Source organism: Ursus americanus, unplaced genomic scaffold (genome assembly GCF_024610735.1).
Source record: "Ursus americanus isolate L20-20 unplaced genomic scaffold, mUrsAme1.1.p SCAF_74, whole genome shotgun sequence".
Classification (NCBI taxonomy): Eukaryota; Metazoa; Chordata; class Mammalia; order Carnivora; family Ursidae; genus Ursus; species Ursus americanus.
This window is the reverse complement of record NW_028273656.1, coordinates 63,718-74,375: the sequence shown is the minus strand read 5'-3', so window position 1 is coordinate 74,375 and position 10,658 is coordinate 63,718. Positions and strand designations below refer to the sequence as shown.

Sequence of the window (10,658 nt, the reverse complement as noted above, 5' to 3'; positions counted from 1 at the left end):
GCAAAACCGCCGGGTTGAGGGAAGGGTTCAGACTGTGCCTGGGCCCTGTGGTCTCTTCCAGGTCAGTGTATGGCATTTCCTTCCCCTTGCCACAGGCACCTGGGAGCATGTCTGCACGTGGAGAAAGACTTTCCCGTGGGAAGCCGGTTTTTGTCAAACGGGTCCCAGTGCTCTGCTCCTCTCTTTTCACTCCTGCTGCCAGAAGCCCAGGGAGGATGGGAGGGCTTAGAACATGGCTGGTCACTGTGGTTTCTTCCACAGAAGTGGAGGGCATTGGCTTTACCTTGCCACAACCACTTGGGATAGGGTCTGCACCTCAAGAAAACTGTTTCCGTGGGAAGCCGGCTTTTTACCTAATGGGTCAGGGCTGTGGGGCTCGGGTTTCCCTCATGCTAACAAAAGCACAGTGACGATGTCTGGGCTTAGACCATGCCTGGGGAATGTTGTTTCTTGCACATAAGTGTGTGGCATTCTGTTTACTTTGCTACAACCACTTTGGATAGGTTTTCCACATCAAGAACTTTTTTTTCTTCGGAAGCCGTTTCTGCCCCAAGTGTCCCATGCTGTGTTCGTTCGGGTTTATCTCCTGCTAGCAAACTGTGGTCTCTTACAGATCAGTGTATGGCAATTACTTCACCTTGGCACAGGCACTTGTGAGCATGTTTGCACGTTACGAAAGATTTTTCCGTTGGAAGCCGGTTTTTGTCAATCTCATAGGGAAGAAACAGAAACTCTTTGGCATAACCTGACTCACCCAGCATCAGGAAAGCAGTTCCAGAACTCAGCCCAGGGCCCCTGTCGCCTACCCAATTGTAGCCACCACCATGCCTCTATCGAAAGGAATTCCCAAAGACTCTCCTCTGACTCCACTACCAAAGAAACAGCAGATTGAATATGGCAGTTCAAAATATCGAGATGATACATCTGGTATAGTTAGATACACAAGGTTTACCTTTATTTTTTTATTGTTTTTTATTACATAATGTTATAGTCTCCATACAGTATAGTAAATTTCGATGATACATTAGTTGCATATAACACCCAGTGCACCATGCAATATGTGCCCTCCTTACTACCCAACACCAGCATATATTTTAAACAGCAAAATGCTGCTCTGAATAATTTTGAATTTTCCCTCGACCCCCATTGTAACTCTTGGGATGAAAAGACTAATCAGTGATGAAACATCACCTTTGACAATTGGAAAGACATCATCCATATTTGTATGTGACGACAAAAGGCCATCTAACACTAAATGGTGGCCACTCACCCATATCTTAGGCCCAACTGTATAAACACTGTCAAACGTATATCTTAAAAATAGGCAAAGAGTAAACCTCACCTTCCCTTTCTAATGAAAGAGTGTTTCTAGGAAACAGCTGTTCAAAATACATTCATAAGCAGTCAATGAACAGAGAAAATGGGATCCCCTGCAAAGTGCTCCAAGCTCAGAAACTAAGTACCTCCTTCACCAAATTCAGAACGCTGACAACTATTACTTAAGTTTTACTTCATGGCTCAACTAGAGAAAAGAGAAAAACCCAGGAGATGGTGGGTTCATGAGAGGTTTTACTTCCAGTCCTGATGTGGATATGACATTTCTCCAAATGGACCTGCCGCTTTCTCTGAATGCTGGATCCCGTGTCAAGCTGCCTCACTGACTCAGATGCAGACGTTCAGAACGTAGGGTGTCGCGGAGCCAGAGCAGAGAAGTGTTGTCAGATGGGGAGAAGCAGCTCCTCGGACCTAAAGCCTGCACACCTGCTGTGGTTTCTGGGAGAAGGGGAAACATAGACTTGTCTTTTAGTAGTAATTATCTCCCAGCCCATTGCCACCATTCCCAGGAAACAGCTAGCACAATGCTGAAGTTGGGTAAGGGCTCTGGGCCTTCCTAGCGCCCCACCTGTGCCTGAGGGAACAGGGAATACCCTGCTGAACTCGGGGAACTGCTCAAGGTCCATTACCTGCACTGTGTCGGGGGACAGGGGCACCGCACTGAAGTTGGGGACTGTGCGGTCCTTTCTCTCGCTCTTCTTGGGGAACACGGGAAACCCTGGAATGTCTGCGAACCATCCCACAAAAGCTTTGCTGAGCGGGTGCCCTGGAGTTCCTGGGTCTGCAGTGTATGGCCAGTTGACGGAGACTAGGCAGAAGAGACTTTCAAGGGAAAAAGGAAAGAAAACTGAGTCTCCATGATGAACTCTCTCAACATGCCCTTCCAGAACCCTGCCTCTTACCCGGGGTGCCCCTACTCCCAGAAAGCCCACCTATGGCCACACAGCATGCATTCACCCAGCCAGGAACTCCACAGGTCCACTCTCTCAAAACTCCACTTCCTTGGCTCCTGGTCTGCGTCCTTGGGCTGCTCCGGATCTGCACACAGAGACGTAGCTCCACCCCCATGGGGTGATTGCTTGGGGAGTATGATGCTTCCAACTCCTTGAATGCCAGGCAACCGGCCCCATGACTCACAACTCTGGGAGTGCAGAGGTCCAGGAGGCACCTCCTTGGCTAAACGCCCTGAGCAGGCATGACGGGGATCATGGGCAGGGCTGCAATCACACACACACACACACACACACACACACACACACACACACACACACACACACACGCGGCCCCTTTCGCGGACCCCTCTAGCTGCAGACCACCCTCAGAGCCCTGCCCCTTCCCTTCTGCACCAACCCTTCCTGCAAGGGTGTGCCTGGTTCCTGGCAAGGTCAGCTGCTCTCAGACTGTTCCAGCCTTGGGCTTTAGGAAATGCAATGCTTTTATGCATATCCAAGGCAATTTTAAGCGCCAAAAGGAATGCTCCAAGCGGGAATAGCTTTGCCTTCTTGTCTCACCCATGGAGTGGATAGTGCTTCTCAGACCTTCAAAACATCCTTCTAGGGTGAGCCCATTTGTGCTGCAATCTATATACACATGCTTAGTTCTACAGGGAAGGAAGGAAAAGCCGGCCTTCTGTTCTGTCAAGGTTGTGAACCAGGAACATTTATTTTTCACTTGAAAACAGAGTGTTATTGTCGACACTAAATGAAGGAACCTTTTAAAACATTTTAGAGAGGAAGGAAGAGAGTTTTATTCAAACCCAAGTCAAGGACAGCTGCCTGGGAGACACAATATTCACAAAGAAGGGAGTGCTCCAGGGAAGGAACATTTAGGGCAGGGTCATATATTTGTTCTGAGTTGTGCTACGTACAGTTATACATCATGATGAGGAAGAAGGTTCCAGAAAGTGACAGACTTTTTCTTATGTTTTCAGTATGTACAAATCAGTATGACTTTAATCTTATGGGAGCAAGAAAGGTTCTTTTGTGTTCTCACCTTGATGTTGGCAAAGGCATTTTTTGGTTCTCTTTTTCTTTTTGATGCATACGGACAATAAGTGCTGGGGGCAGAAATAGGGCCCATGCTTTGAGGGTTTGCCCAGTCATTTTGAGCTGGGTAAAATGTTAAAGGAGAGCTTTCCTGGGAGGCCAAGATCAGGCCTCACAGATGGTATGACATAAAAATTACTCTTATCCTTATCATCACTACCAAATGGTGGAACGTGAGATGAAAGCACCTTTCCAATAGTAAAGAGACATCAAAGGACCCCTACAGAAGGTTACCTGCTCCATGGTCAACACAGGTAACAGAGGCGTTCATGGTCTCTGGACTCCTCCCCTTGTCCTGCCCAAATCTCTGAAGCATAGAGATCATTTACAGTCAGAATTTTACACATCTTAGAGATGTCTGGCACCATTCCCTTGGACTACAGAATACAACAGAATAGCTCACTGTCACAACACGAAAGTGCCCCTGGATACACTAAGTTCTTTCTCCGCAACGTTGGCCTTAATGAAATCATAATCGTAACATAGAAACACTACGATGGTTGGGAATAAATAATCACAGGTAAGGGAATATTTAGGAAATCTTTAGAAGCATTGTCTCACTCTATAGAAGAGGCTAACTGCTTTAAATACTATTTCCGACCTTACAGGACACTCTACAGACCAGAGCCTCCATCAATTAAAAAAGCATAGTTCTTTCAGTCACTTTAATATCAGAAAAATAGTATAGTATCTCTATTCCTAGGGATCTTTAAGTCTCCGACTCAAAGGTCCTCCACTGAGAGAATTATCTTCATGATCATGATGGGCAGAGGTGAAAAGGCAGCCGAATTCATTCCATTTGGCCACACAACAAGAAAATCCTAATACTTCCTAGGTTTCCAGATTGAGAAGACCTGGGGTAGAGCGAAATGGTACCTTGTATGGAAGAACAAGGGATTTGGAGTCAGTTTGGAGATCACACTTAGGTTTCTGACACTAAAATCCTCTGTAATTCATATCATTTCTGAGCCTTTGTCTATCCATCTAAAAATGGGACTCATTCTATCTACACCCCAGTTGAGAAGTTTACGAGGGAGAATGCTACTCAGAGCCAGTATGGATTCTCCCAAGAGCAGGTGCTCAGGAGCCATAATTACCATTGGGTCTATATCTTTTCCAGAGAAAAGAACACATGGTGAAACCGTGTTTCGAAAAGATGACTCACAAGATGATTTTCACACTTTCATGAAGGTCAAGAAACTGCTATTTTGTTGTAATTCTCTCAGAAATCATGTTATTAGCTTGGTGGGGACAATAGCAACATCATCACTAGGAGTGGGGAGCTTCTCATCTCCATATGGCTATGTTGACTACCTTAACACAATGCCACCAGAAAGGAAAGCTGGAGGGAGGTGTGTGTGGGCACAGGCCAAGGCTGCCAGGTGTGCCTGGGACATGCAGAACTCTGATAGGAGGCTTAAGTCCTGTCTATGTTAGGATAGTCAGTGCTCTTCAGAGACAAAGGGCCATTGTGTGTGAGCCCTGATGTAGAAAAGGTGGAAAATGTCCATTGCGATTCCCTCTCTGACCCTTAGGATATGCAGCAAAGTTACATTGAATTTTTAAACATGGAGGGATTTCCTGGTCTTCTTTTCATGAGGACTCGGGCTCTATTCCTTGGTGGCCTACGAATAGAATCTAGTTAGTTTCAGGATGTTAAAATGTAGACATGATTCATGGAACAACATATCATCTGTTTGGGTAAATAGTCTATGACCACTGGAAATAATGTATTCTGCACGTATTATGCAATATTACATAGACGTCAATTAGGTCACATTTGTTACCAATGTTTTGTCTGCTTTTTCCATCAGATATTGAGAAAGGCATATTAAAATTTCCAAACAAAATTTCCAAAAAAAGAGGATGCCGATCAAAAATGTTGTGTGAAAAGGAAAAGAAAGTGCCATCACTCCATTCAGTGAATCAGGTTTGTGCAGAGAGACGGTAACGTTGATCACTGAAGACATCAGGGTTTTCCAATATGTGTGTTGAACCTTAAGGAAACTGCCATAGACGTAACTCTCAGTAAGAAGAGCATGGTAAGGGTCTTCCAACTCCCATCCTCTGTCATGATGATGGAAGCATGTTGCAGAGTGGGAATGAAAGCATAAGGGCCACTAACCAATCTTCAAGGAAGAACATTGTATCAAAGCCAACATTCACCTGACATCTTCGGTCGTGAAGATGAAACTATTGGCACAGGTGTCTAAGAAAACGTAGGGAAAGTGCCATATACTGAAGTCCACGAAAGAACACCATAGAGAAAGCATCTTGCATCTCACAGTCTTCTGTCATAAAAACGGAAGTATGTGCAAAACTGTCTGTGAAAACAGACGCATAAAGCGCGTTGTTTCACTCTATACAGGAACACTGTATTGACACCATGTCTCAAATCACAACTTCTGTAGTGAAGTGTAGTAAGAATGTGTGCGAGCTCATAAAGAAGTGCCGTCTACTTAATTCTAAGAACCAAATCTGTGTAGATAGAAAACAATATCAAACCAACCTCCTGACAAATGGATCAACCGGGGTTTCTTTCCTGTGTGTTGAACCTTAACGAAAGTGCCATAAACTTAATAGTAGGTGAGAGCACTGGGTAGATAGCATCTTTCAACCAACAAATTCTGTCATGAAGATGGAAACGTTTGCATCATTGCCCTGAAAGCATAAGGAAAGTGGCAGAGACTTAGCTTCAAGAAACGACCGTACCGAATCCATCCTTCAAGGCACATCTTCTTTTACGAAGTTGGAAGCATTCTCAGAAGTGTTTCTCAGCATAAGGGAATTATCATACGCTTAACTTTATGAGGGAAATCCGTAGGACACTGTCTGAAACTCAGATCTTTTCTCATGAGGCTGAAAGCATTGGCTCAAGGGTAAAGGAACTTGTAAAGAAATGACGTTTACTCCACTCTGAGCACCAAGGTTCTGTATAGAGAATGAAACTTCAAACATCCTGATGCATGAAGAGAGAAGCTTTTTCAAATATCTGTGTTGAACGGTAAAAGAAGTGCCATACGCTTAGCACTATTAAAGAGCACCATCTGGAGACAACTTTCCAAATCAAGTTCATGAGGGTGGATGTATGTTCCAAAATCTGCATGAAACCTAAGGAACATTCTGTATGCTCAGGTAAGAACACCCTTGGAAAAAATCTTTCAACTCACATCTTCTGTAATGAAGATGGGAGTACTTGCAGAAGTGCAAGTGAAAGCATAAGGAGAGGTCCTATCTAAGTAGTTGTGAGAAACAACTCCGTGTTGATAGAAGGCAACATCGAAGTAACATGGTGACCCATGAATATACACCCGTTGTCCAGCACGTGCCTTGAACCTTAAGGAAGAGGGCACTATATACAAATCTCAGTCAGAACACCAAATGGACACCATCTTCCAAGTCACAGCTTCTGTGAGGATGATCGCAAGTTTTTCAAGTGTCTACGAATGCATAAGGAAGGTGTCACCTACTTTACACTAGGAGAGAATACTCTATCTAAAAGCATCTTGCATCTCACATCTTTTCTCATGAAGTGGGAGCATTGTGCAAAACAGTGCCTGCGAGCATCAAGATAATGCACTTCATTTAAAACTGTAATAATACTACACAGAAAGCATCACTCAACTCACTTCTTTCATGAGGATGAAAGCCATTCGAAAAGGTTGTGTGAAAACAAAAAGAAAGTGCAATCAGTCAATTAGCTAAAGAGTTTGTGTAGAGAGACGGCAACTTTGATCAGTGAAGACACTAGGGCTTCCCTATGTTTCCTTAAGGTTCACTTAAGGAAACAGCCCCAGATGTAACTCTCAGTAATAGGAGTGCATGGAAACAGTCTTCCAACTCCCGTCGTCTGTCATGATGATGGAAGAATGTTTCAGAGTGGGAATAAAAGCATAGGGAAAGGGCCAATAACGAATATTTAAGACAGAATATTGTATCGAAGCCATCTTTCACCTCACGTATTCTATCATGAAGATGAAAGCATTTCAACAGGCGTCTAAGAAAACATAAGGAAAGTGCCATATACTGAAGTCTCTGAAAGAACACCATAGAGAAAGCATCTTGCATCTCACAGTTTTTCTTTTTTTTTCTTTTTTTAATGTTTTATTATGTTTGTCAACATACAGTGCATCCCCGGTTTCCGATGTAAGGCTCGATGATTCATTAGTTGCGTATAACACCTAGTGCACCATGCAATACGTGCCCTCCTTACCACCCATCACCGGTCTATCCCATTCCCCCACCCCCCTCCCTTCTGAGGCCCTCAGTTTGTTTCTCATAGTCCATAGTCTCTCATGTTTCATTCCCCCTTCTGATTACCCCCCCTTTCTTTATCCCTTTCTTCTCCTACCGATCTTCCTAGTTCTTTTGTTCCATAGATGAGAGAAATCATATGATAGTTGTCTTTCTCTGCTTGACTTATTTCACTTAGCATTAGCTCCTTCAGTGCCATCCATGTTGTAGCAAATGTTGAGAACTCGTTCTTTCTGATAGCTGAGTAATATTCCATTGTATATATGGACCACAACTTCTTAATCCAGTCATCTGTGAAGGGCATCTCGGCTCCTTCCACGATTTAGCTATTGTGGACATTGCTGCTGTGAACATTGGGGTGCATATGGCCCTTCTCTTCACTACGTCTGTATCTTTGGGGTAAACACCCAGTAGTGCAATGGCTGGATCATAGGGTAGCTCAATTTTTAACTTTTTAAGGGACCTCAACACGGTTTTCCAGAGTGGCTGTACCAACTTGCATTCCCACCAACAATGTAGGAGGGATCCCCTTTCTCCACATCCTCTCCAACATTTGTTGTTTCTTGCCTTGTCTATTTTTGCCATTCTAACTGGCGTAAGGTGGTATCTCAGTGTGGTTTTGATTTGAATTTCCTTGATGGCTAATGATTTTGAACATTTTTTCATGTGTCTGTTAGCCATTTGTAGGTCTTCATTGGAAAAGTGTCTGTTCATATCTTCTGCCCATTTTTTGATTTGTTTATTTGTTTCTCGTGTATTGAGTTTGAGAAGTTCTTTGTAGATCTTGGATACCAGTCCTTTATCTGTAGTGTCATTTGCAAATATCTTCTCCCATTCCGTGGGCTGCCTCTTAGTTTTTCTGACTGTTTCCTTGACTGTGCAGAAACTTTTAATCTTGATGAAGTTCCATAAATTCATTGTATCTTTTGTTTCTCTTGCCTTTGGGGATGTATCATGAAAAAGGTTGCTTTGGCCGATGTCGTGGAGGTTGCTGCCTATGTTCTCCTCTAGAATTTTGATGGATTCCCATCGAGGTCTTTCATCCATTTGGAGTTTATTTTTGTGTATGGTGTGAGAGAGTGGTCAAGTTTCATTCTTTTGCATGTAGCTGTCCAATTTTCCCAGCACCATTTATTGAAAAGACTTTTTTCCCACCGAATGTTTTTTCCTCCTTGCTCAAATATTAGCTGCACAAAGAGCCGAGGGTCCATTTCTCTGTTCTCCATTCTGTTCCATTGGTCTATGTGTCTGCTTTTGTGCCAGTACCATGCTGTCTTTGTGATCACAGCTTTGTAGTACAGCTCGAAATCTGGCATTGTGATGCCCCCAGCTTTATTTTTCCTTTTCAACAGTTCCTTGGAGATTCGGGGTCTTTTCTGTTTCCATGCAAATTTAAGGACTATTTGTTCCAGTTCTTTGAAAAATGTCCTCAGTATTTTGATCGGGATAGCATTGAAAGTGTAGATGGCTCAGGGTAGTATGGACATTTTAACTATGTTAATTCTTCTGATCCTTGAGCATGGAATACCTTTCCATCTTTTTATGTCTTCCTTAATGTCTTTCAAGAGTGATTTATAGTTTCTAGAATATAGGTCCTTTACGTCTCTGGTTAATTCTAAGGTAACGTACGGTTTTTGGTGCTATTGTAAATGGGATGGATTCCCTAATTTCTCTTTCTTCGGTCTCGTTATTCGTGTACAGAAATGCAACTGATTTCTGAGCATTAATTTTGTATCCCACCACATTACTGAATTGCTCTATAACTTCTAATAGTTTGGGAGTGGCTTCTTTTGGGTTTTCCATATAGAGTATCATGTCATCTGCGAAGAGAGACATTTTGACTTCTTCTTTGCCGATTTGAATACCTTTGATCCCTTTTTGTCGTCTGATTGCTGTTGCAAAGACTTCCAGTACGATGTTGAATAATAGTGGCGAGAGTGGGCATCCTTGTCGAGTTCCTGATCTTAAGGGAAAGGCTTCCAGCTTTTCCCCATTGAGAATAATATTTGCAGTAGGCTTTTCACAGATGGCTTTTATGAGATTGAGAAATGTACCTTCTATTCCTACACTCTGAAGGGTTTTAATCAGGAAAGGATGCTGTATTTTGTCAAATGCTTTTTCGGCATCAATTGAGAGGATCATATGGTTCCTGAGTCTTTTCTTGTTGATATGATATATCACGCTGATGGATTTGCGAATATTGAACCACGCTTGCATCCCAGGTATGAATCCCACTTGATCGTGATGGGTAATTCTTTTAATGTACTGTTGGATTTTATTAGCAAGTATCTTGTTGAGGATTTTGGCGTCCATATTCATTAGGGAAATCGGTCTGTAATTCTCCTTTTTGAGGGGGTCTTTGCCTGGTTTGGGGATCAAGGTAATATTGGCCTCATAGAATGATTTTGGTAGCTTTCCTTCTGTTTCTATTTTTTGAAATAGCTTTAGGAGAATAGGTATTATTTCTTCTTTGAATGTTTGGTAGAATTCCCCAGGAAAACCGTCCGGGCCTGGAGTTTTGTTATTTGGAAGGTTGTTTATCACTGACTCAATTTCTTCATCATTAATTGGCCTGTTTAAGAAATCAATTTCTTCCTCTTTCAATCTTGGTAGTTTATAGGTTTCCAGGAAGGATTCCATCTCTTCCAGATTGCTTAGTTTATTGGCATATAGCTGTTGATAAAAATTTCTAATAATCCTTCCAATTTCAATGGTGTTCGTCGTGACCTCTCCTTTTTCATTCATAATATTAATATTCGGGTCCTTTCTCTTTTCTTTTGAATGAGCGTTGCCAGTGGTCTGTCAATTTTATTGATTCTCTCCAAGAACCAGCTTCTAGTCCTGTTGATCTGCTCTACTGTACTTCTGGTTTCTGCTTGATTGATTTCAGCTCTAATTTTGGTCAACTGCTTCCTCGTGTGTGGATTAGGCCTGTCCCTCTGTTGCTGTTCCACCTTCTTGAGGTGAGAATGTAAAAACTGCATTTTAGATTTTTCTATTCTTTTGAGTGAGGCTTGGATGGCT

General features: G+C 42.9%; 1 long non-coding RNA gene across 1 annotated transcript in view; it reads right to left on the bottom strand.

The window, feature by feature from the left end:
* Positions 1-953: 953 nt before the first annotated feature.
* LOC148106725 (uncharacterized) overlaps positions 954-10,658 on the bottom strand; it is a 34,810-nt gene continuing 25,105 nt past the window's right edge. The window contains exons 2-3 of the long non-coding RNA XR_015723592.1: positions 1,965-2,157; positions 954-1,773 (exon numbers count right to left, since the gene is read on the bottom strand). This is a non-coding gene — a long non-coding RNA (uncharacterized LOC148106725). The remainder of the gene's footprint in view (positions 1,774-1,964; positions 2,158-10,658) is intronic.